The sequence below is a fragment of the Spermophilus citellus genome, assembly GCF_964194105.1.
Source record: "Spermophilus citellus genome assembly, chromosome: 7".
Lineage (NCBI taxonomy): Eukaryota > Metazoa > Chordata > Mammalia > Rodentia > Sciuridae > Spermophilus > Spermophilus citellus.
Genome location: NC_138188.1, coordinates 50,597,142 through 50,622,717, shown reverse-complemented (window position 1 = coordinate 50,622,717; position 25,576 = coordinate 50,597,142). Strand labels below are relative to the sequence as shown.

Sequence of the window (25,576 nt, the reverse complement as noted above, 5' to 3'; positions counted from 1 at the left end):
GGAAAGCAGAACTCTTGCTTCTGCTATATTCTTTTATTATGGAGCAAACAGGGGGCTCCGGGGACTGGAACACTTAGGTAAGCTGAGTCTTCCTAACGCAGAGGCATGCACATTTTTAATCCTCTTTAGATGATGAGAAGAAAATGTTCAGTAAGGGGGCACTCAGGAAAAATGACTTGGAAACTACAGACTCCATCAGGAGGGAGGGTGATACATAAGAAAGAAAGGATTTGGGAGGTGGAGAGCTATGGGTTCAAATTCCAGCCCTGCTATTTCTGTTATGAAAACTAAGTCCTTTAACCCGGGCTTTGAGTTCTCTAATTTTAAAATGAGAATAAAAATACTTATACAGGGGAATTACATAATGGCAAAATGAAAAGCCATATGAAATCTAGACAGTTCTTTATTATATTGCAGATGCAAAAGATAAAATAAATTAAATGATGCCCTAGCCTTTGAACATCCTAAAATCAGAAATTGTTGATATAAATGTACTAGAAACTTAGCAACAAAGACCCTGCGGTGTTGCCTAGATTTTCAGGGAGCAGTCATAAGCCGGTTGTTTGTACTAGTGACGTTAAGAAAAAGACATTTCATTTTTCAAAGTCCGACCTGGTTTATACAACATGACCTGCACTATTCTCTAGGTTCTCATTGGAATGGCTTTAATTTGGGAGTCTGGCTGGAAAAAAAATCTCTCACCCGGTGATTAACATCTCCAAAACCCAGCCTGGGACTGAGCAGGTTCTCCAGCAAGAGACCTGATCAAAGATCCCCACAGAACTCCAAGAGTCATCTTTCCCTACAAATGGCCACCTGGCACCAATGCTCAGGGTCAGTCCAGGGTTCTCTGAACTCCTGTTTAAGCACCTGAAAAGTCCCTCTCCTCCTGTATTTGCAATGACATTTCAGCTGTACTGAGCGTCCACCACAAGGCAAGGACATTGTATGCTTTTCTACCTTAATTAGTGTGAAGCCAAGATCTGGCATGTTTGTGTCATTTAAGCCAAATTGCCACACACATCTCTCTCTCTCTCTCTCTCTCTCTCTCTCTCTCTCTCTCTCTCTCTCTCTGACCTCTCCCTCTCCCTTTCCCTCTCCTATTTAACATTGAAAAACGGTTCCTGGCTGTATCAGGTAAGCAGAGAAATAATGTATTGTCCATATAACAAAATCCCTTTCTTATCTAAAAAATTTGGGCATTTTTCTCAATCTTAACTAATATACTTTAAAAAGGTTAACTGAGTGCCATAAATTGATATAGAGAAGGAAAAATTATCACTGATCTCACTTAATACAATTTTAAATTATGTTCTTATGTATTCAGTTTAATTGATTAATAATAATAATTATGCAACTCTGAGCCACAGTGTGATGTTGGGTGCATTCCTACCTTGTGAAATAATCCACCCAGGATATTCAAGCTGCCCATCATCTTGAACATTCATAGTTTCAAACAAATACTCATATTATCTTATAAGGAAAACATTTTTTTTAAATAGTGAAGTACCCCCCCCCAAAATCACAATACACATACATACTAAAGTAAAATAATTTGCTTAAAATAAGTAGAAATAGAATGTACTAAAAGGTTTCTACATTTTAAACACTCATTTCCATTTCAATTATCTTAAGCTTTCTTCTTTGATATAAAATAGACTGTTATTAACATTATTGCTATCAATTTGGGGATTGGGAATGTAATCAATTACTTTATACCTCATCATTTATTTTTCCAGCTTTTCTATAGAAAGAAAGAAGTGGGGGAACTAATTCAATGGACATGAATTTCCCAGATCTCAGAAAAAGGTTCAGTCAAGAATCTCATTTCCTTGGTATTTCATAAGTAAATTTTTAAAAATTTTATAATATTTATTCAGGAAAATGTTTTATTCATCAATAGACTAGTTTCACTTTGAACTCATAAACCCAAGGGCCTTTATTTGACCAATTTCTAATCTTCCTCTTAGGACAAACTATTTAAGAACATTTTCTATTTCTACTTTACATACTCTCTTAAAGGTTTAGCTCTTAAATCCCTTATTCTCAAGGTGACATTAGATTCTTCTAGAGTACTTGAGCTTAAAAAAAATTAAACTATTTTATTCCTTACTCAAAATAAGTCAGAAGTCAGAATTTATCACTTTTCAAATATTTTTACCACTTGTATCTGGAATTACAGTATATGGCCCTGATTGTGGTAGATGCTCTGCTTGGGGCTGGCCAGCTGGCTGGGTGGCTAAATCAAGGAATTCGGAAGATGGTGAGAAACTAATGTAGCTCCATTTTTAAAAATAAATAAATAACAGCAGCTTCTACCTCAAGGCCTGTCCTAAGGAAGGGGCATGACCCTTGTCCTTGGAAAAACCCACAGAGCACTCCTAAGTACATACCCACCCTGCTAAGTTGTTTGTCTATAAATAATAGGAGAAGTCTGTGGCCCAGGTGTCCCTGACTCAGTTAGGCTAGGTGAGGACCCATAGCAACCCCCCTAGCAACCTCCAATCAGCATGAGACAGGGAAATACCTGGGATGCCAGATGACCTTCCCAGTAGTTTATGGTGGTTGATAACATGTTGGGAAACCATGTAGTTTAGCACGTACACCCCTCGTGGCCTAAACCCATCAGTTCAAAAGAATCCCCTTCTTGTACTAACCAATCACCTCTATCCATCTTGTTCCCGCCATTGAATGTGCTAATCAATGTTAAGAGTTGTTGTTTGATTTTCCCTTGGTATGGAATGATTTGCTGTGTGATGTTGTGACGCACAGAGTATCCCCCCAAACCTATAAAATCTCACTGAACAAAGGATCAGGACTCACTCCCTGGGACTGCTGCGTCGGGAACAGTTGTGAGTCCAGGCTCGAGCTTGCAATAAAGACTCTTGTGTGATTGCATCGGATTCGGCTCCTGGAGGTCTATTGGGGTCCCACGAGTCTGGCATTACAATGGCAGCTCAGTTTTCACACTAAACAAAGATTTACTTATCGTAATACCTAAACAAGTCACAAGTAATAAAACAGTCTTAACTATATGCTAGCCTCATCTTGTATGCTTATAGTGACAATATTTTCCAGTCTTAATTATTGTTTATATTAGAATAATCTGTAGTTCATGAGATGATCAAATAAAAGAGTGAAATCAGCAGAAATAGAGAAGTAAGAATCTCCAAAACTCTCTCTTCTCAATAAAAGCAATAAGAAAGCTCACTGCAATTTAGGAATCAAATTTCTCAGAATTCTGGAAACTAACCATAGGTTTACAGCAATTGGGAAAGCATTTATAACATTTATTTAATAAAAAGTCTTAATCTCAGCATGAATGGCAGAGTTTTTGTTGCCTTAATTTGACTTATTCCATCTCTCCATCTGCTCTTTGCAGTAGACTTGAAAACCTGTATGCCACAATACCAGTGAACACCAGGATCTGGCCCCCACCAGAGGCACAGTAAAGCTCCTTAGAAGTCTCATTCTAGGGAAATCTTCATTATTTGACTTGTCTGGTTATTCCCCCCAAGTGACTCCACCCTTGCAAGGCTATTGTTAGCTCAGAGCTCACCCAGTGTGAAAATTATCCCCACTCAGAGCATTTGTTGAAAACAATTAGAGGCGAGTGTTGAATGTCAGCTGCTGGTTAACAGAGTGAACAATGGGCTAAGAAATGGCTTTAAGGGGAAACTAGGGAGTGAGACATTCATAGAGGCTTTGAAAGGCTCTCCACATCCTTGAGGATTTAGGCCACAAGTGTATGATCAGATGTTTGTGGGCCCATGCCTGTGGGCATGCATAGAAAAGACCTGAAAAGATCCTAAGCTTCCACCTCAGGCTAACCTTGGGGCTGGAGAGAGGAAGTGCAGGGTAAGGCAATTTATTAACTGTCGGTTTGATCATTAAAGGCATTCTCTAACACTTTCACAAAGTGAAAGCCCTTTTTCAAAGTCTGGGCAACTACATAGTCCCAGGCATTTAAGGAAATGTCTGTTCAATCATTAGTTGACCACTAAGCCAACTGAGCAGAAAGACCAATGGCCACAAAAGACAAAGAATACAGACTGCACAAAATCAGTGCAGAAAATCACTCAGCAAACAAACAACAATAACAGCAGCAACAACAAACTCTTGGGAGGGGCAGAATCTGATTTCAAGAGTTGGAAAATTATATAATTCAAACCCAGTTGTTTTAGTCAGCTTTTTTGCTGGGGTGACTGAAATATCTGACCATAACAATTTTAGGAGGAAAAGTTTATTTGGGGCTTATGGTTTTAGAGGTCTTAGTCCATAGAAACCTGGCTACATTCCTTTGGGGCTCATCATGGCAGAAGAGTATAGCAGGGGGAAGCAGCCACATGGTGATCAGGAGGAAGAGAGACTCCACTCACCAGATACAAGGATATACCCCAAAGCCACACCCACAATGCTCCACCTCCTCCAGCCACACCCTACTTGCCTTCAATTACTACTCAATTATTCTAATCAGGTAATTAATTCACTGATTGGGTCAAGGCTCTCACAACCCAATCCTTTCTCCTCTGAACCTTCTCACATTGTCTCACATGTGGGATTTGGGGGGGACACCTCACATCTAAACCATAACACCAGTTTTCAACTACAAGTTATGAGACATGCAAATGAACAAAAAAAAATATATGGTCCATATACCAGTAGGAAGAAGTAATCAAAATCACAGCTACTCCTCAACTTGCAGTGGGATTATGTCCCAACAAACTCATTGTAAATTAAAAATATCATTAGTCAAAAACGCATTTGATACATCTAACCTTCCAAACATCATAGCTCAGCCTAGCCTACTTGAAACATTCTCAGAGTGTTTCTATTGGCCCATGGTTTGTTCATCTACCACAAAGGCTATTTTATAATGAAGCATTCACTATCTCATGTGATTATTGGATACCATACTGAAAATGAAAAAGAGAATGGTCATATGGGTGCTCACCATTATCATAACAAAAAGCACACAGGTCCTGAAAAATGTTTGACGCTGAATGATAGAGATGCTACTGCAACAGGGCTATCCACTTGGCTGTCTTCTGATGAGGCTTGGGAATAACTGAAAGAAGGCACTGGGACATTCACACTTGATAGGTTGGCAACCATAGTGTTCCTCAGGAAAATGTCATCTTGACTTTACAGTTTGTTTCTGATTTGCATTATGAATTTCTCAGTAGCAAACAAAAGAGTCTCCTGTATCAACCTGTCTGCCTGTCAGCTCAGAAGGATCTCTCATAATTGGTGCCATTTGCCACTTTCTTTCTTTTTTTATTTGTTCTTTTTATATATACATGACAGGAGAGTGTATTTGGGCATACATGGAGTATAACTTATTCTAATTAGGAACCCATTCTGGTGCTTGAACATGATGTGGTGGTGTATTCATATATGAACATAGGAAAGTTATGTCTGACTCTCTCCGCTATCTTTCCTATTCCCATCCCTCTCCTTTCCCTTCATTCCCTTTTGTCTAATCCAAGGAACTTCTATTAATTGGTGCCATTTTTTTAACATTCATATATCATTGCTAGTAGTAGCAAACGCCTCCACCAGTTTCTTTGTTGTGAACGTTCTTGGATATATATTTTTCTTTCTCTGCCTCAATTTCTTTACTACTTTATTCCTCCAGTTTGATCAGCCCCTTGTTAGAAAGCTCTTCAGCCACAGTACCAAAAAAGCTCATGAATATTCTCTTCATCAGTGTTCAGTTCAATCTGTTTCCCAATCACTGATGCCTTGTTACGTACCATTTTGTCAACAGAAAAATCTTTGGTAAAGCCATTGAATGTGTTCACAGATGCCTTCAAAACTTTCTTCCAAATGCCATTCATGAATGACTGTGTGATTTCTTCCTATGCTGCAGTTATGTTCTGGATAAGATTCAGAATATTAAACCTTTTCCAAAGCTCTCAGAACCTCTGGCTAGATTCAGTGGCTTCAATAACTTGCACAAACATTTGGCATATATATGATAGCATGTGCCGTACAATGAACCAAAACTATTGTGTCTTGGACTAATGAGTGTGACTGTATTCTGTGGCAAATACACAGCCCTTATATTGAAATACATGTGACTGGTAGGATGTGAATACCCTGGAGCACTGTCTAAAATCAGAGGAAGCTTGAGCGACATATTGTTTTGTCTACAATATTCCGTTGCCTGTAGAATAAAACAGTTCAAAAGCTAGCCTTCAAAATTTGCTGACCTCATCTAGGCTTTCTTGTTATGGTGATAATAAACCAAAAACATGTGATTTCTCACAACTTTATATACTTTAGAATTCTCCAAGAAACTAACTGTGAAAGGCTTTACTTTGACCCCAGCAACTTCTCCACCTAAAAGCATTATCACATGGTCTTTGAATGCCCTGAAAACCAACATTACCTTGGATTCTTGATGGATGGGTGGATGTTCTGGCGTATGATCCCAGTAAAAGCTTGTTTCGTCAGCATAGAATGTTTATTCTGGCAGATTTTTCTCATCCTCATTATCCTATGCAGCTCTTGCTTAAAAGCTTCAGCATCTTCAATAACAACACTTGCTATCTTACCACTGACCTTCATATTATAAAAATTATGGTGACTTTTGAAGCATTTGAACTATTCATGAATTGTTATAAACATTTGCATGTGGGCTGGGGATGTGGCTCAAACGGTAGCACGCTCGCCTGGCATGCGTGCGGCCCGGGTTCGATCCTCAGCACCACATACAAACAAAGATGTTGTGTCCGCCAAAAACTAAAAAAAAATATATATATATATATATATATATATATATATATATATATATATATATATATATAAATTCTCTCTCTCTCTCTCTCTCTCTCTCTCTCTCTCTTTCTCTCTCTCTCTCTCTCTCAAATAAATAAAAATATAAAGGCTCAAGCACACTATTAATGTGATGTTAGAACTCTATGTCTACCAGGTGTGGCAGTGCATGGTTGTAATCTCAGCAACTCAAGAGGCTGAAGCAGGAAGGTTGCAAATGGGAGGCCAACCTGGGTAACTTAGTGAGATCTGTCTTGAAATTTAAAAAATTAAAAAAAAAAAAAAAAACATTTGCGTGTGTATTAGAATACTGGTATGCTCTGGTAGTGTGTTGAAAATATTCCTTGCCTTCATTTGAATCATCCTTAGGCTAAGTGTTATGTACGTCTGTATCTGGTCTTCCATTCAAGGAAGAACTCATTTTTATCATATCATCAATTAGGCCATCTCTTTTCTTCTTAAAGGCAATATTTAAGTGACAGTTTCACAGCATTGCTGACAAGCTTCTCATCCTTTAAGATGATCAAGATTCTTGATTGTGAAAGTCCTAACTAGGCCATTTCTGCCTTGATACTTTCATACTGGGCAATTATTTTGAATTTCAACTCAAGAATAATTGCCTTCCTCTTCTCACTCAAAACAAGACACACAGTGAGCATTTTGTAGACATGAGGGGATGTGAAAACACAGGTGCAATATCCCAACACACAGATGACACGGTACATTCAGAACACTGATACTTTACCCTCGTGATTGCATGGCGGACTGGGAGCTGTGGTTGCCCAGCATCATGAGAAGGTATTATACTGCACACTGTTATCCCAGGAAAGGATCCCATTCAAAACTCAAAATACATCTTACTTCCACACCATCATGAGGTCAAAAAATCATAAGTTGGGGAATGTTTCTGATGAAACCCATAAATTAAACTGACAAAGATTTTAAATCAGTTACTTTAAATCTTACCAAATAACTAAAGAAAAGTATGAGAATATTGTCTTATCAAATAAAGAATATCAGTAGTGAGACAGAAATTATTTTGAAAAGAGAAAACAGAAATCCTGAAGTTGAAGGGTACAATGACTTAAATGACAAATTCTGCTTAGATTTGAGCAAGCAGAAGAAAGAACCAGAGAATTTGAGGACAGTTTGATTGGGTTTATCTTATCCAAGGAACAGAAAGAAACAGGTGAAGAAAAATTCATTGAACCTTGAGATCTGTTACAGATCCTCAAGCATATAAACATATGCATAATGGGAATCCAAGAATAAGAATAAAAGGAAATGGAGAAGGAGGAGAAAAACAGGCAAAGTAAGAATATTTGAAGAAATAATAGCCCCAGACTCCCCCAAATTTGTGAATAATATTAATGAACATAGCCAAAAAGCTCAATTAATTCCAATAGGATAAACTCAAAGAGACCTATACCCAGACACATCATATTCAAACTGTCAAAAAGCCAAAGACAAAAAGAACCTTGAAAGAAGCAAAAGAGAAGCGATTCATTACATGCAAAGAAGCCTTAATAAGATTAACAGCCAATTTCTTAAGAGAAGAATGGAGCCCAAGAGGTAGTGGAATGACATTCAAAGAACAATGTTATAACTAAGAATGTCTTAACAAGCAAAACTATTTAAAAAACATAAATGGAAAATTAAGACATTCACAGATACACAAAAATTGAAACAATGTGTTGCTCATAAGTAATAGAAAAGCAAGTCTCTTCAGGGTAAATGAAAGAATACCAGAGAGAAAATTCAATCCACAGGAAAATACAAATAACTTCTCTGTGGGTGACTACACAGATAAATTTAAAATACAGTATAAATGTATTTTTGTTTGGAATTATTTTTTTGTTTGTTTGTTTATCTGATTGAAAAGAGGACTGCAATAATTATAGACCAACAATGGTGGCACACGATGTGTAATGATGCAACTCATATGACAATAACAATAAAAAAGTGAGGGTGTAAGTGGAGCTCTATAGAAACAGAGTTGTTGCACACTACTGGAATTAAGTTGGTATTCATCCAAATTAGATGGTTATAAATTAGGACATTCAATGTCATCCCCAGAGTAACTGTTAAGAAAGAAACTCAAAAACTATAGTAAAATAAACTATAAGATAATTAAAATGATACATTAGAAAATATCTACTAATACAACAGAACATGGTAACAGAGGTATAGAGGAACAAAAATCAAATAGAAGAACATCAATCAAATTGGAAATGCAAATCCCACTCTGTAAGTTATCACATTAAATTTGAATAGATTGGCCATTCCAAACACAAGATGGAAGTAGACGGATGGATTTTTAAAAAGCAATCCAACTATGTGCTATCTGTAACAAATAGTTTAGATTTAAAGACACAAATAGTTTAAAAGTAAAAGGATATAAAAAGGTATGTCATGCAAACCACACTTCAACTAAAGATGGAGTAACTGTTAATATCAGATAAAATAGATTTAAGACAAAAATTGATACTAGAGAAAATGAAGTACATTTGATAATGATAAAGGGATGATAAGTATATATACACACACTTACCAGCATAGCACAAAATACAATCAAGCAAAATGAACTAAGTTGTAGGGCAAAATACACAATTCAACAATAGTTCTTACAGACCTTAATATCCTACTTTCAATAATGGCTAGAACAACAGGATAGCATGCAGGCAATAGGAGTCTCGAATAACACAGAAACAAGCTACATCTATCTAGCAGACATCTCTTGAACAGTACCCCAACAGCAGCAGATTATACATTCTTTAACAGAAAAATCAGGAAATTCTCAAATACATGGAAATAAAATAACAACATGTCCAAATAACCCATGGGTCAAGGAACTGGTTAGAGAAACTAGAAAATAATTGAAATGAATGAAAATGAAAGGACAACATACAAAATTCATATGATCTAGCAAAAACAATGATGAGAAGGAAACTTATGGCTATAAATTCCTACATTAAAAAGAAGGAAAATCTTAAATCAATAAACTTAATGTCAACCATAAGACCCTGGAAAAGAGAAAGCAAAGTAGGCATAAAGTAAGCAAAAGAGAGAAGTCAATAAATGTTAGAAAGCAAACTCATGAAATAAAGAAAAGAAAATTGATAATATCAACAAATCAAAATTGGTCTTTTGTTATTTTAAGAATTAATTTACTTAAAAAAATTTGAGATATAATTCACACATCACAAAATTCGCTGTTTTGTAGTACACACACAGTTCGGTGGATTTTGTACATTCACAAGTTTGTGTGACCATCACCACCATCTAATCCCAGTATATTTCTTCACTTTCCAAAGTAACCTCATCCCTTTCCCAGTCAGTCCCTGTTCTCATCTCCCCCAGCCCCGAGTGACCACAGATCTACTTTTGCCTCTATAGATTGACCTGTTCTGGATAGTTCATATAAATGGAATAGCACTATACAATAAGGGTCCTTTTGTTTAGCACATATTTTCAAAGTTAAACCATGTTGTGAATTAGTACTTCATTCCTTTTTATGGCTGAGTATTAGTACTTATCCCCATGATGAGGAGATGCCACATTTGTTTACTCATTCCTCAGTTCACAGATGTTTGGATTGTTCTGTGTGTCTGCTGGCTATGAGGGAGCAAGTTACTATAAGCATTCATGTCATTTTTCTTTGAACTTCTGTCTCTGTTCCCTCATGCAGACAGACACCTCGGAATGGAACTGCTGAGCCATAAGGTGAACGTATGCTAACTTTTCTGAGCAACTTTTCTAGCCTGTTTTCGAGGTGCCAGCTCTCTGTGAGAGTTCCAGTTTCTCTCCTGCTCTGTAGAGCAAAGAAGTTTAATCCGCATTTGTTACTGTCTGTCTTTTTTATTATAGCAACCTGGATGTGCTTTCATTTCCCTAATGACAAATGATGTTGAACATGATTTCATGCCTGTATTGGACTCCTGTATATCTTCTTTGGATGAATGTTCATTCAAATCCCTTGCCCTTTTCCAAGTAAGCTTGCCTTTTTATTGTTGAGTTGTGGGAGTTTTTGTATATGCTGAATACTAGATTTTTAATTTGGTCTGCAATTATTTTCTCCTGTTCCATGATGACTTTTCCATTTCTGTGCACAAGAGAGATCAGTCTGTGTTCTTTTTCCATTTTTTTTAACATCTTTGGTTTTGATATTGGGGTAAGAGTGCCCTCATAGAATGAGTTGGGAAGTGTTATGTTCATTCTCTTATTTTGAAAAGAATTTACAAAGTACTGGTTATAACTTCTTCAAAGAAGTCTTCTGTTTGAGGGATTTTCTTTATTCACGATCAAGTTCCCTGTTCTACAAACTTCTGCTGACTGAGGTGTTGTATGGAGAAATCTGTGTTCAAAGTCTCAAGAGATTTAACAAATGACACTAGAATACATTGTGCAAGGTCTATTCAATCTGTGTTCAAAATGTGAAATGTACTGAGACTGATGAAGATAAGAGGCGACTCCATACAGGCTAAGTGGCCTTCTTCCCCAGGGTCTCCTCCTGGCATGCCAAAGAAAGTGCCACTCACTGCAGAAGTCAGCACGTCAGCTGTGGTGATAGCCATGGCACTTAAGGAAGTCACATAGGCACTCGGAGTCCCTCTCCATTTGGAAGACAGGGACTAGCACGCTGTTGTAAGAGAATTAGAGATGAGCCCCTACCAGTGCTCAGCACCAGCCGGGCACACAGGGGGTTCGAAGCCTGGAGCTTGCTGTTGGTGAGCCTCAATGGCAGGAACAGAGAGGAAGCGGAAATGACATACACAAAGGCTCCCTGGCCATTCTGAGGCTCACCTGAGAGGGACTGAGTCTACAAATCCTCCTGCCAGGACCCCCACTCACTCCTCAGCTCGGTTTTGATTCAGCCTGCATTTCTCCATCAAAACAGCTCATCTCTAAGGTTCCTAAGATCCAAGATCCCCTGACCTCTGTGTTGCTAAAGTCAATGGAAGTTTCTCAGTCCTGTTGCCACTAGACCTCTTGGCTTTTCTTGACTCCTTTGGTTACTTCCTTTTTGAAACTCTCTCTTTTCTTGGCCTCTGTGTTATCAGCATCTTCTGACTTGTACAGACTGTTCCTTCTTGATCTAGTATACTTACCCTCATCTGCCCAAATGTTAAATATTAGCTCCTGCACCAATGCACCAGAATGGAGCTTGTACAGCATGGAAAATGAAGAGGAGAGAGAACTGATGAAGAAAATCATGAAGTCTGGTGCACTCCCAGAGCCCCAAGGGTCTTTACAGGGCCAGCTTCATGGACCTGCGACATGTAGTCAGGCAGGTCCCTGGCTGAGAAGAGCCCCCTGCCTGCTTGAATGCTCTGTTCTCAGTGTGTGGAAATTCTTACTAATGTTACCCTTGAACCTGTTTCGTAAGTTCAATTCAGTGGGAAATTGGAGAGGCTCCTGACAGAGGCAACCTCCCAGGGGGCAGCATGTGACACTGGGACGCTGGCTGCAGCCTGCCTGGACAGGCTTGGGCTATGGGCACTGTGAACAGCAGGCACAAGACAGCAGCCCCACAGGCAGGCCAGTGCCCTGGACAGTCCAGAGCGCAGGAGAAGCAGAGGAGTGGAGCCAGCTGGGACCTGAAGCAGTGGCAGCAGGGATCCCAGCCCAGGAGCCGCTGGTGCTTGGGAGTAAATCTCAGCAGGAAAGTGTGGACTCTGGACTCTCCAGGTTCAAAACCTACCCAGCTTTGCAGGACAAATATCCACAGTCTTAAAAATAAGGCTTGTATTTCAATATTATCATGTTGGTGGAAAATAATACTATTATCACATGAAGCTTTGGATAAGCCAAGTATGAATGATTTAGATCATTTTACAATTGATTTTTCCTTATGACAAAACAACAGAATGAATAAACAGATGTTTTGAAATACATACAAATCATGAAATTTCTTGTGCAATCTCCATAAGATACAAATGCTGGAGAAAAATATTGAAATGTCATTGTATAAATTTACATTTAAAATTAAATTCAGAACTGATTTTTATGAAGAATTAAATCTTTTTCAAAAAAAAAAAACAGACAAGAATGATCTACTCTGGAAGTACTAAAATCATAAAATTTATCAGAAATGTATCCCAAGATTGTCATGGCATATAAAATATTCTTAACAGCTCCAGTAACAATGGCATCAACAAAAAAAGATAAAAAATATGTTATCAAAAATCATTTTCAATCTTATAACTGCCAAGAGCCATTGATACTTTCAAAAACGGTAGATTGAAAATGAAGTTTCTAATTCAAGGCCTTGTTACGGGCAATGATTATTCTGGATAGGACCCAAAAAACACAGGAAACAAAAGCAAAAATTGACAAATAAGATGGCATCAAACTGAAAAAAAAAATTCCTGCACAGGAAAGGAAACAATCAACAGCCAAAGATGCAACCTACAGAACGGGAGAAAATATTCGCAGCTCTCTGACAGAGACTTAACATCCAGAATATAAAAAGAACTTTAAAAACTTTAAAAAACTAAGCAATCCAATTTTGAAATGTGCAGATGACCTGAATAGCTACTTTTCAAAAGGACAATTCGGGTGCAGTGGCACATGCCTGTAATCCCAGCGGCTTGGGGAGGCTGAGACAGGAGAACTGTGAGTTCCAAGCCAGCCTCAGCAACTGTGAGGAGGCACTAAGCAACTCAGTTGAGACCCTATCTTCAAATAAACTACAAAATAGGGCTGGGGATGTGGCTCAGTACAATTCCTGGTACCAAAAACAAACAAACAAACAAAAAAAGAATAGTTTATGGGGCTGGGGTTGTGGCTTTGGGGTAGAGTGCTTGCCTAGCATGCAAGACGCACTGGGTTCAATCCTCAGCACCACATAAACATAAAATATATTGTGTCCACCTAAAATTTTAAAAATAAATATTAAAAAAGACAGATCAAAAGGAGAAATACAAATGGTCAACAAATATATGAAAATATGCTCAATATTGTTAGCAATCGGGGAAATGCAAATCAAAACCACACTGAGACAACACCACACCCCAGTTCAATGGCTATTATAAAAAAAAAATAGCAAATGCTAGCAAGGGTGTGAAGAAAAGCTCTTAAACATTGGTAGTGGGGATGTCGATTAGTACAGCCTCATGGAGAAGAACATGGAGATTCCTCAAAAACAACAGACCCACCCCATGACCCAGCTATCTCACTTCTTCATGTATATTCAGAGGAAATGTAGTCAGCATGCAAAGGGACACCTGCACGGCCATGTTATTGCAGCCCCATTCACAACTTCTAAGATTCAGAATTGGCCTAGGAATCCTTGTCCATCAACAGACAAAGGACAAAGAAATGTGGTACGTATACACAATGGAGTAGTATTCAGCCATAAAGAAGAATGAAATCCCACCCTTTGCAGCAAATGGATGGTCATCATGTTAAGGGAAGTAAGCCATACACAGAAAGATAGGTACTGCATGTTCTCTTATATGTGGAAGCTAAAAACATCAACTTTTCTAAAAGTAGAATAGTGATTACCAGATGTTGGGAAGGTGTGTGTGGGCAAGGGAGGGTGCTGGATTTGACCAATGCACTCTCCCTATGTTAGAAATATCACACTGAACCTCATTAATATGTACAATTAATAGGTGTTAATTAAAAAATTTTTAAATGAAACAACCCCTAATATTCATGGCCTGCTGGATGCTAACCTATTTTATATTCAGCTCAGCAATCTCATCCTAATAACTATCCTTGCTTCCTAAATGCTGTGCGTGTATATGTGTGAGAGTGTGTATGAGTGTGTGTGTGAGTGTGTGTATGTGTGAGTGTATATGTTTGAGTGTGGGTGTGGGTATGTGTGAGTGTAAGTGTGGGTATGAGAGTGTGTGTGTTTGTGTGAGTGTGAGTGTGTGTGAATATGCATGAGTGTGAGTGTGTGAATGTGTGTGTATGTGAGTGTGTGAGTGTGTGTTACTGGGGATTGGACCCAAAGGCACCTCACTACATACCCAGCCCTTTTATAATTTTTAATTTTGAGTAGGATATTGCCAAGTTGCTCAGGCTGGACTTGAACCTTCAATCCTCCTGGATTACAGGCATTCGCCCCTGAGCTTGGCTCTTGAGTGCACTTTGACCTGCTGATGACATCTTACTTCTTCCTTCAGTTGTTAAGGAATTCAGTAAGATGGTCGACACATGTCCTCATATTTGCTGAGCATCAAGTTGTCCATTTGAAAAATGTATAAATTAACATGACAACTGTCTCTGCCTCCATTTCTGTGTCTGCAGGATGGAGATGCAATGCCCACCTTGGGGAGTGTGCGATGCTCTGCAGAGCCTGTCGCTCCTGAGCTTTAGAGGTAAGGAGCTTTCTAATCCTTGTGGGCTCTGTGTGCGGTTGGTTTGGGAGTCTTGTTTTATTTTGGTTGTGAGGGAACTCGTGCATGCTAAGCCAGTGTGCCACCTCTCAGCCACATCACAGCCCTGAGTGTGGGCTCCTAAGGGGGAATGGGGGCTGCTGGAATCAGGGACAGGGTCCAGTCCTCACCAGCCTCAGATCCTTCCCAAACACCACTTGCCTAAACACTGGAGTTTACAAACTCGCCTGAAGTCTTTTCTGCTTCTATAGTCACATTTAGAAGCTCATTTGTTGACCTTCTTCTAATTATATACCTCACACCTCACGGAAATAATGTGCAGCAGGAATGACACGTGAGTGGCCGAGCTAGGTGACCTTCGCACTGGCAGCTTCCAGGGCCTGCTGCAGGAGGGCTCAGGCAGGCACAGAGTTCCAAAGCCTGGAATACTGTCCACTAAGTCCATTTAAACCGAAAGCTAAAGAAGGTTTTTCTTAGAAACGAGGCATTAGCATCTCCATATTTAAAAGGTAAGTTTTTCAAGATATAAAGGCTGACATCAAGAGTGACAGGGTCAATTCCAGGTGTGATGAAAAAATGCATTCAGCTCTGGCCACACCTGCAAACTGCTTCCTTAGTGCTCTCACGGAGAGCTCTCCAAATGAGAGAATCCCCACCTGTTTGAATTTCTAGTGTTCCCCTTTGGATACCAAATCAATACATCCCTCCCCACCCCAGCACCCAAATAAAAAGAGCCCTACACCAACACCACAAAGCTAGTACCCCTCAGGTTGAGAAGCCAGGCCAATTCTCTCTACCTGGGGGTGGGTTACTGTTGCTGGGACTCCTGTGAGTCCCCAAGAGCCCCCCAATTTTTGAAGCTACATTCAGAACAGGAGAGTAACACCCCTTCCCACACCCATTCCATGCAGTACGAATATAATGTTGAACAGCAGAAAAATATTCAACCAATAGTTAAATAATGATACTTTGTGAATAACTCAGAACTCTTGAATAAATTATTCTCACTCCTAAAGTTGTCGCTATGAAAGGGAAATTGAAAAAAAAAACTCAAGGGAGTAAATAATCACCAGGCCGGAGGAGCAGAGGTACACCTGGCCCACGCATGTGCTCCTGTACAGGACCGCATTCCCCCAGCCCTTTGCACGGGCAGCAGTTCCCAGGACCTGCCCTCCCCTTGCTGGACCACAGGGCTCCTGCCGGAAGGCAGGCTTTGTTTGGCCCAGCAAAGAGCTCTCTTGGGAGGGGCGCCAGGGTTCCCTCGGGCCTCTGAAGTCACACCATCAGGACACATCACGAGAGTCCTCCAGGGCAGTTCTGTCCCCATGCCTAAACCATCTCATCTGCATTCTGGACCCTGGAACTTGTAACCGGAAAAACAAAACAAAACAAAACATTTCATTCCATTACTAAGATTATAACTTAAAAATTTACAGTGTCATCTTCACTGCATACTAAATTTCTTTATACATCTGAACCCATTTTCCTAACACTTTAAAAGGGAATATTTAAGCATATAGCAACGATGATATAATTTCACATAATTACATAGTGTTCATGTGTGCAACTCTCTGGCCACTATCAGTCCGTCTTATGTTCTGATTTTTCCGATCTTCTGATTAACAACAGGTAACAACACATTTCTCTTCAAATACTTTAGTATACCTACCACTAGACTAAAGTTTCAGGTTTTTTTATGCATTTTTCTTCCAAGATAAACTTTACATGCAATGAAATACATAAATCAGGCCTGAGCTTTCCCTGAGTTTCAGCAACACATATAACACCTCTGTGAGCTGCGCTCCTATCAAGACATAAAACCAAATTCACTTCTTTTTGGCTTGCTAGCTTTCAACCAATGAATGATCTGCCTGTTCCTGCCCTAGTCACAGTGCATTTTAGATAACCAAGCTTTATAATATGTTTTAAAGTCTGCATGTCTTGCTGCCTTTCATTGCTTTTGTTTTCAGAATTCATTTTAGCTACTCTGAAATTCTCAATTTTCCTTTTGAAATTTCAAATAACTTTACTTCATACCAAAAATAACTAAATAAAGATTTCTGTCATTTTTTTTTTTTCTTGACTGGCTGTGGATATAGGGACTGGTCTAGAGGTGGGGGAAGGTGGTGATCTTCAGTCTGTCTCCCAGGAACAGTGCATCCTTTCCATTTAGACAAGACTTCATCTGCATTCTGGGTCACATGATAGAACCTTCTTCATGGAACTTTGCACATTTTTTAATTACACCCTCCCAGTTAAAATATTTTGTATGTTTTTGTAGATATGTTTTCACCTACATACTTTTTCTATGAATTTTGCATACAGACAACTTGTGAAATTTGCTAATAGTGGAAATTTTTCCATTGATTCTCTTGGGTTGTGGCATATGCAATCATTATCTATAGATGGTAATTTTACCTCCTTTTGTCTGATCCCCCCTCCTGTTTACAATCACTTCACCTAATGTTCCCAGAAGAACACTTTCATTAAGAAACCATTAATCACTCTCTTCCATAGTCAATTATCTCTCGATATCATAAATGGCCTTTCTCTTCTGGGAATGGTTTTAGCAATTTATCTTTTCCTAATAAATTATTCCATTTCATCTCAGTATTAATTTGAACTAAAGTCAATTATTTCCATTCCTTCAGTATCTGTGGTCATTTCCTCATTCTCATCTTTATTATTTTATGTAATTGTGCTTTTCTCCTTTTTACTAGTTTTCCAAGGAACCAGCTCTTGAATTTACTCTTTATTTTTATAGTTTTGTTGTTTGTATTTCATTAGTTTTTGCTTTTATTTTTATCAGTTATTTCATTTGATTTTTCTTAAGCTTGTTCTTTGTCTACATTTTTAAATTGGTCCTTGATTCATTTATTTTCATTTTTCTTGCTTATCCATGAAAACATTTAAGGTTATGTTTCCTCTGAACACAGTGTTAGTTGTATCCCATATGTTTGGACATGTAATGTTTTAATTAGTAGTATTTCCTGGATATTTTGACATTTTAATTTTTGTTTTCTCTTTGACTGAAAAATTATTTGAATTTTTGAATTTCCATTTGATATTTTCCTTTGAACAAACCACACTGAGAAACTTCTTATAGAACGAAGGGTTATCCCTATTATATGCATATGTATCTGTTCAGGGAGTTTTGTGTCCCACATTAGGGCATAGTGTATAAAGTATTTTTATTTAATGTGTGCACATGTATGTATGTGTATATATTTAAATGCCTGTGTACAAATGTACTAATATGTACATAGTAACTCCTATGTGCTAGCATTGTATTTGTGACACAAATACGTTGGTTGACCTATTCCCTAATCATCCTGTTTTATAGCAGAAGACCAAGTCTCAGACACAATAAGCAAGCGGTGGGTCTCAGATTCAAAACAGTGCAACAGAGATGCCCGCCAGCTATGCCAATTCTGAAGCCTACTCTCCTTCCACCTCCTAAGACTGTATCACCAGAACCACTAGAGAGAACAAAGTACAGAGAGTATACAGCCGTCCTATAATAAGCATCCAGGACCTCCAGACCCACAAATCCCAGGCTCTTCACATGCAAAATGGCCTCACACACCCTTCTGGGTACTCTAAGTCATCTCCAGTTTGCCTATACTGTTTAAGTCATGTTGCATCAGAAAAGAGGAAAGTTAACTTGCTGGCTGCTACCCACTTCCCAGCCCTGGGGCCACATGTGGCTAAAATAGCACTTAGAGATTAGCCAGAAGGCATTGCTGTGGGATGTGATGGAAATCAGACCACCTCTAGGATAGGCTCAGAACCCTTCTGCCCTCAGGGACAGCTCAGTCTTCCATTACTGCCTGTAGGATGGGTGTAGATGTAAATTCTCCCCACCCTGCTGACCTTTACCCTGATTGGCTAATATAATACATTATATTAGCTGAGTGTGTTTTCTCAATAAACAAGATCCTGCTTTGACTGTTCTCCCTGGCGAATAATTGTCCTCCCTCAATGGAGGGCTGGGTGCTGGCGGCCAGTCGACCTTTACCTTTCTTGGTTTGTCCTGGTCGGGGCATGCTCCCCCAATCTCTCCTGCAGGTCAGGAGGGAACAGGGGGCTAAAAACCCCAACATAAGTCTACATCAGTGATGTGTGAACAGTTGTTCTGCTGTGTTTTTTAAATGATAATCCCAAGGAAAACATCTGCACATGCTCAGTACCATTCTGTAAAGTATTTTCAACCCACAGTTGGTTGGCAGCGTAGGAAATGTATATGAAATACACACAAAACACACTCCCATGAGCATGAGTAACATAGGACATTCAAGGTTCATAATGAGGAATGTAGGTGTTATTTCACATTCACAAAAATACAGTGTGTTTTACAGATGGCAGATGTAGAAAGCGTGCCAGGAGAAGGATCATCCTGCTTCAAGATTCTTCCAGATGCTAAGGTATTCCTCTGAGAGTTCCTTTCCCTGTTCCACTTTCACCATCTGGATGTTCCCCTTCGTACCTAACTGAATTACCTCATGCTGTTTTGGGCCCTCTCTTTAGGAGTCGCTAGAGATGAAGAACAGGTAGTCCTTATTTTCTGTGTTAACCCTTCAAAAGCTTGAGCCTTCCATAGTAATCTTGTTGCTGAGATAAATAATCCAAATTCCTAAATACTGCCCCCTTTTTCCCAAAACAGTTTCCTAAAGTGTAGTTCTTTCCACAAGGCACATGCTGCCCACTTCCTTCTGAAGTACGCCCACTGCCAGGGCTCGAGGCTGTTGCCCTCCAGATGACAACGGCTGTAGTGTGATTGTGGTAGCCACGAGTCTGTGGTTGTTTTAAGGCTCGTAACCTAAGTGATAAGATTCTGGGCATTTTGTTTTCTTCAAACCAAATCAAAACTGTCTATGTTCAGGGGAAAAAATAGGAGAAAAGTGTTAAGCACCAGAGGAATTTGGGAGATGTTTGGTGTTTTGTGTGATGTGCATTGATAGTTACTAAAAGTTTTAGGAAAAACTCCTTTGATAGCATAGAAAGGAAACAAAAGGAGCACCTAGGGTCTGGAATAACAGAGGATATATTTTTATAAGGAAAAGAAAGAGTGCATCCAAAGCTCTTCCTGCTTCAGAGCCACAGAATGATTTCCAGGGTGTGGGCTTCTCTAGAAATCAGAGGTCACAGCAGAAATCTAATAACATGGTAATGTCAGAAACAAAAAGGAGCAGGGATTTATTGGGACTGAGTTACTTCACAAGCCCAGGGTCATAATTATGAAAGTGAGTGTCATAAAGAATAGAATCAGGGATGGGGATGTGGCTTAAGTGGTAGCGCGCTCGCCTGGCATGCGTGCGGCCCGGGTTCGATCCTCAGCACCACATACCAACAAAGATGTTGTGTCCCCTGAAAACTAAAAAATAAATATTAAAATTCTCTCTCTCTCTCTCTCTCTCTCTCTCCCCCCCTCTCTTTTAAAAAAAAAGAATAGAATCATCAAGGCCCACAGTAAAATGCTCAAAAGAATGAATTAATTCTACAAGGTATCATGAACAAATATTAGTGAGAAATAACAATCATCAAGAGCTTTCTAGAGCCAGGCATTCTTTTAGGTACACGACGTTCATTAACTCCTTTAAATTTCATAGTATTCTATCAAATAGGGGTTCTTATCTCAATTCTGTCAATAAGAAAACTGAGGCAAAGGAGATTAAATTAAATTCCAAAAGGTACATGGCAGATTTGGAATCCTAAACCAGATAGTCTAACCCAAGGGTCTTTGATTTTTTAATCACTGTTCTTCTAATATCAGAAGATGATTTAACCAAGGACTGAATCCACCAATTCAACACAACTAACCATTCCTCCAGGTACAGAGAGAAGAGTTTTAATCTACAACATTCTTTTGTGCTTCAGTCATAGGTATGACTAGGAGAGATGATGCCTGTGGGTAGATTTTAAAAAGGATCTTCTATCAGATATACATGGCTTGCTCAGATCGGAATGTTCTCTAAGCCATTTCTACTGGAACGCACTTGGGTTTAATACCTTCCAACCACGGTGTTTCCAGTTTGAACTTAGAGTCACTCAATGTCTCCTTCCTTTCATAGAATTGTTTTATTATCTAGGTTGGCATCTGCCTGCACCACTGTATTGCAAAGTCCTGAAAAAGCAACGACTTGGCCTCCATTGTCTTTGTGTGACATCCAGCCCACTCTCTGTAATGATGTTCCCTGCCGAGGGCCATGAAGGGTCCACCCAGGCAAGTGCTCACCCAGGACAGGACACGGGTCTGGTGAGGAAGACCAGACACCAGGAGCTGAGACCAGAGGATGCCAATGTTGAAGCCAGATAAATAGTCCGACCTGTACTGCCTGGTCGGGAGGTTGAGATGGAAACGTGGGAAGGAATGGAGCAGGGAGAACCTCAGCGTAGTGGAAGTGGGGTAAGGCCCAGGAGGGGCAAAGCAAAACCAGACATTTATACTCCACAGGCAAACACTTATCTTACAACTCCCTCAATAGAAACTTCAAATGCTGCTAGTCTCACTCTAGTGGTTACCATCTTGTCTATGTACAAGTATTCATTAATTGTTTTAGGATTTTTTTTTTCGTATTTAAAAAAAAAAAAAGAGCAGATAATGGAAAACTGCAGTGTACTTATTACAGGAACAAAAAAACACCAGTCTTGGGGCTGGGGATGTGGCTCAAGCGGTAGCGCGCTCACCTGGCATGCGTGCGGCCCGGGTTTGATTCTCAGCACCACATACAAACAAAGATGTTGTGTCCGCCAATAACTAAAAAATAAATATTAAAAAAAAAAAACACACCAGTCTTTTTAAGTTGTTGCACAGAGCCGCTCCACAGGCCGGAAATGGTGACTTTAGCTCAGCCTACATTTTGCTGAACTTAAGCTTTTCAAGCTAGGGTCCAGTTTTGAAAAGTAAAAACAAAGTTTAAAAACATAAAAATTGCTGCAACAACATCTTCAGAATGTTAGTAAAAATAACAGTAATTAAAATTTTAATCTGCTTAGTTCTCTTGTATAACAAATTTCCTTAGAGCATGTACATGTCTTCGACTTTCAGATATTTGAATTTCAAAGGTTTTCCAGAGATTTATTACATAAAATAAAAGTAGGGGCTCAGTGTAAAACTTTACAAAACCTGAAATATCACTGTATTAGGCCAGTGGTCCTCAACCAGGGAAAATTTTGCCCCCAGGAAGACAGTAGGAGGTCTAGTGGCATCTTTACTTGATGACTGCTACGTCCGATGACCATGCTCGGCCCTAGGGCTTCACGATCTTCCACTGGGTGACACATACCTCTAATACCAGCAGCTCAGGAGGCTGAGGCAGGAGGATGCAACTTCAAAGCCAGCCTCAGCAACTTAGTGAGACCCTAAATAAACAATAAAAAGGGCTGGAGATGTGGCTCAGAGGTTAAATGTCCTAGGTTCAATCCCTGATGCCAAGATAGATAGATAGATAGATAGATAGATAGATAGATAGATAGATATATGTAAGGCTCTTCTTACCTTGCAAACATAAATATTTTTAAAAAGAAAAAGATCTTCTACTAGTTCTCCCTATAAGGCAAAGCAAGAAAAGGCCCCTTCGGAGAAGTTCCTGGGGACATTTGGGCTTTCCCTGAAGTGGCACAGATCATTTCTTCTCACCTTTCATTGGCCGATGTCAGTATCTAGGCCAAGGAGGGTCACAAAATGTAATCTAGCTGTGTATCCAAAAAGTGGGGACACTTAATGATGTCCTTCCTCCCAGCTCTGCCCCCACGTCTTGTCTCTGTGTCTGACAAAACATTCCACCCATGGATGCTTAATAACAATTAGTTAATAATATTAATGACCCAAAGAAACTGGTATTAAAATAAGACAATATTTCCTTTTTAAAAAAATAAGAACTAGAAGAATCAAAAATTAATAATCAATATGGAAATTTGAGGTCATCTATAAAATTTATTTGGGTGTGCTTCACAAGAATGAAATTTAATAGTTGTATAACTAGATTTTGTGAGCCATATTTCTAAAGCACAGGGGTATGTATTACTTGATGTTTATTTCATACTTTATATTTTAGTTAACGTAACCTATCTTTCTTTTCTAATTCAGTGTTTCAGTCTTCATGAATTTTTGAGTTGCTTGAATTTTTAAGTAAAAATCTTGTGGCATTTTTACACAAAGAACAAAATCATTTTACAAAATTGATGTGAGATCCAGTAGTAGTTTTCTATAAACATTCTTATCCACAAGAAATGTAAAACAGCACCCATGATCAGCAGCATAATGTCAGTAGTTTGACCTTTTGATATCTTTGAAGCTTCTTTTAGAAAAAAAGGCAGGGAGGGTTAACTTATTACACCAAATCCCAAATGTCAGCACTCCAGAATCTTCCAGGCCCAAATGAATGTCTATTTCCAAAAGGGAGAGGTCTAAGCCTATAACACCAACAGAAGGTAAGTCAGATGACCAGGCCACCATCATGCCATCCACCTGTGCTGACATCATTCTGAAATTTACACCTGGCTTTAGGTTAGCGATGGATGGCATATTGATCAAATATAGCCTGTTCAACACCATCAATTGTCTACTTCCCCTTCATTCTTTTCTGGCTGCCAAAGTTCCTCTCACTAGTGGATTACGTATGATACGCTAAGGAGTCCATCAATAGTAGAGAACAAGGTGTAGATAGAATGTGGTCATGATGAAATGGCTACATTCCATTGCAGAGATGATCAAAATACAGGGTGCCTCATAAATATTTCTGACTCATTTGCTTAGAGGGATGGAGGTATTTATAGTCTAGAAATGTATGACAGTTAAAAAAAGCATTACAGTTTATTCTGGTCTATCAAGTAGTCTTTTGTTAAAGTAGTTTTATGGGTAGGTTTAGAACATTAGTAATGCCATAAATGCCATCCAGCCCGTCCGGGTTGTTTGGGGCAGAACTGTTTCTCAATGAGTTAACTGCCTCTTACCAAAGATACTGAGTTCTATTCAGAGGTCCATATGTGACCTTGGTCCTTGTCTTTTTGAGATGAATAATGATAGTAATGGTAATGGGAGGAGCTTCCTTTATTTAAAGAATTTCAATAAAAGGATGAAATTTTAAAAATTCTCTGAGCAAAACTTTTCGGTTTGATCAAGGAACTGAATCTATCTTGATTAGCAGGAGAATCACATTGCATCTCATGGAAATACCAGGGGAGACCCACAGAGATGTTTTTTTTTTTTTTATCAGAATCTCTTTGATAGAAAGTTTACAACATACTCTTTAAAAATTGTATGGACACGTGGAACTCTATCAAGCACATCTGTTTTGTGTCCAAATTAGGCTGGAAACTCCTTGATATAAGACATGGCAGTTCCGCTTTGGAACCAAGTGGCTTGGATCTCAGTAATGGCTCTGTCCCTCATCAGCTTTGTGGCCCTGGGCAAGTCACATAGCCATCCTGGGAATCCTCTCCTGCTCTGTAGAATGAGGATAACAAAAATACCTCCTTTGTGAAGATTAAGTAAGTATTATAAATAATGTTCTGCACATTATAATCCCCAGCAAGGGAGGGTTAGAGAGTGGCACAGCATTGGTGGCTTCTGCAAGCTAGCATTCCTCTTCCTCCAAATGGACTTCTGACAGTGACCTTCATGAGGAAACTACGGTGATTCCACAAAGCCCTGTTTTCTCACAGCACCATCAACCCTGAGTGTCTAAGATCCCGCATGAGTCCACAAGTCCTTGGACCCTCTGAATAGTTTGCTAGCTGGTTAGGAAGCCAAATACAGAACTTAAGCAACTTCTTAAGAAAGTTGTGTGTCTTGTGGTGTAATTTTTATCAGTCCTCAAACACAAGATATTATCTGTTGTCTGGTTTTCCCTTCCACAGAAGAAATGGAAAAAAGTACAAAATATTCGCATGTAACAACTTTCAAAGAAGTGAAAAAAAATCTAGGTTTCAGTTCAGTTCACAAAACTAGAAAAGTTTTTATAAATATTATCACGAAAAATCAAAACTACAAGTCAACATTTCCAAAACTGTCATTTACAAACCCCTGTTTCTAATACATTTAATGGATGGTTTACACAAAGATTTTATGATTGTTTTAAACCAATGCTACAGAAGGTTTCCTTTCTTGAAGATTCCTAATATATTTTCACATATAAGGTTCTGACAAGTCCTGCAGTAAGGAGAGAAATTTAACCAAGAATTTCCCAAGCTTATCTGATTATAAGCAATTGCTCCATAACGTCTATAAACTGAAAATAAGAAATAGTGAAACAGCAATGACCAACTTAATTTGGAAACATATCAGCTTTCATGAAGACAACGGATTTAGACCACATCTTCTGCCCCAAATATGAATGATGAATCTGTAATACCTCTCGATAAATCCAACAGATACTTATGATTCTCCGCATGTACACTTATGTCTTGAATTACTGTTCAGCTGTTTCCAAGTGTCTATTACTTCC

At 38.9% G+C, this 25,576-nt stretch overlaps 1 long non-coding RNA gene across 2 annotated transcripts; it reads left to right on the top strand.

Annotated features, from left to right (window-relative positions):
• LOC308653171 lies at positions 1–19,147 on the top strand. Of its 2 annotated transcripts, XR_014023000.1 has the most exons (4): positions 1–77; positions 10,648–10,770; positions 15,040–15,110; positions 18,472–19,147. It is a non-coding gene; the product is annotated as an uncharacterized lncRNA (long non-coding RNA). The 2 variants fall into 2 exon arrangements; XR_014023001.1 differs by lacking the exon at positions 10,648–10,770 and having other exon boundaries at positions 2–77; positions 18,472–19,145.
• Positions 19,148–25,576: the final 6,429 nt, after the last annotated feature.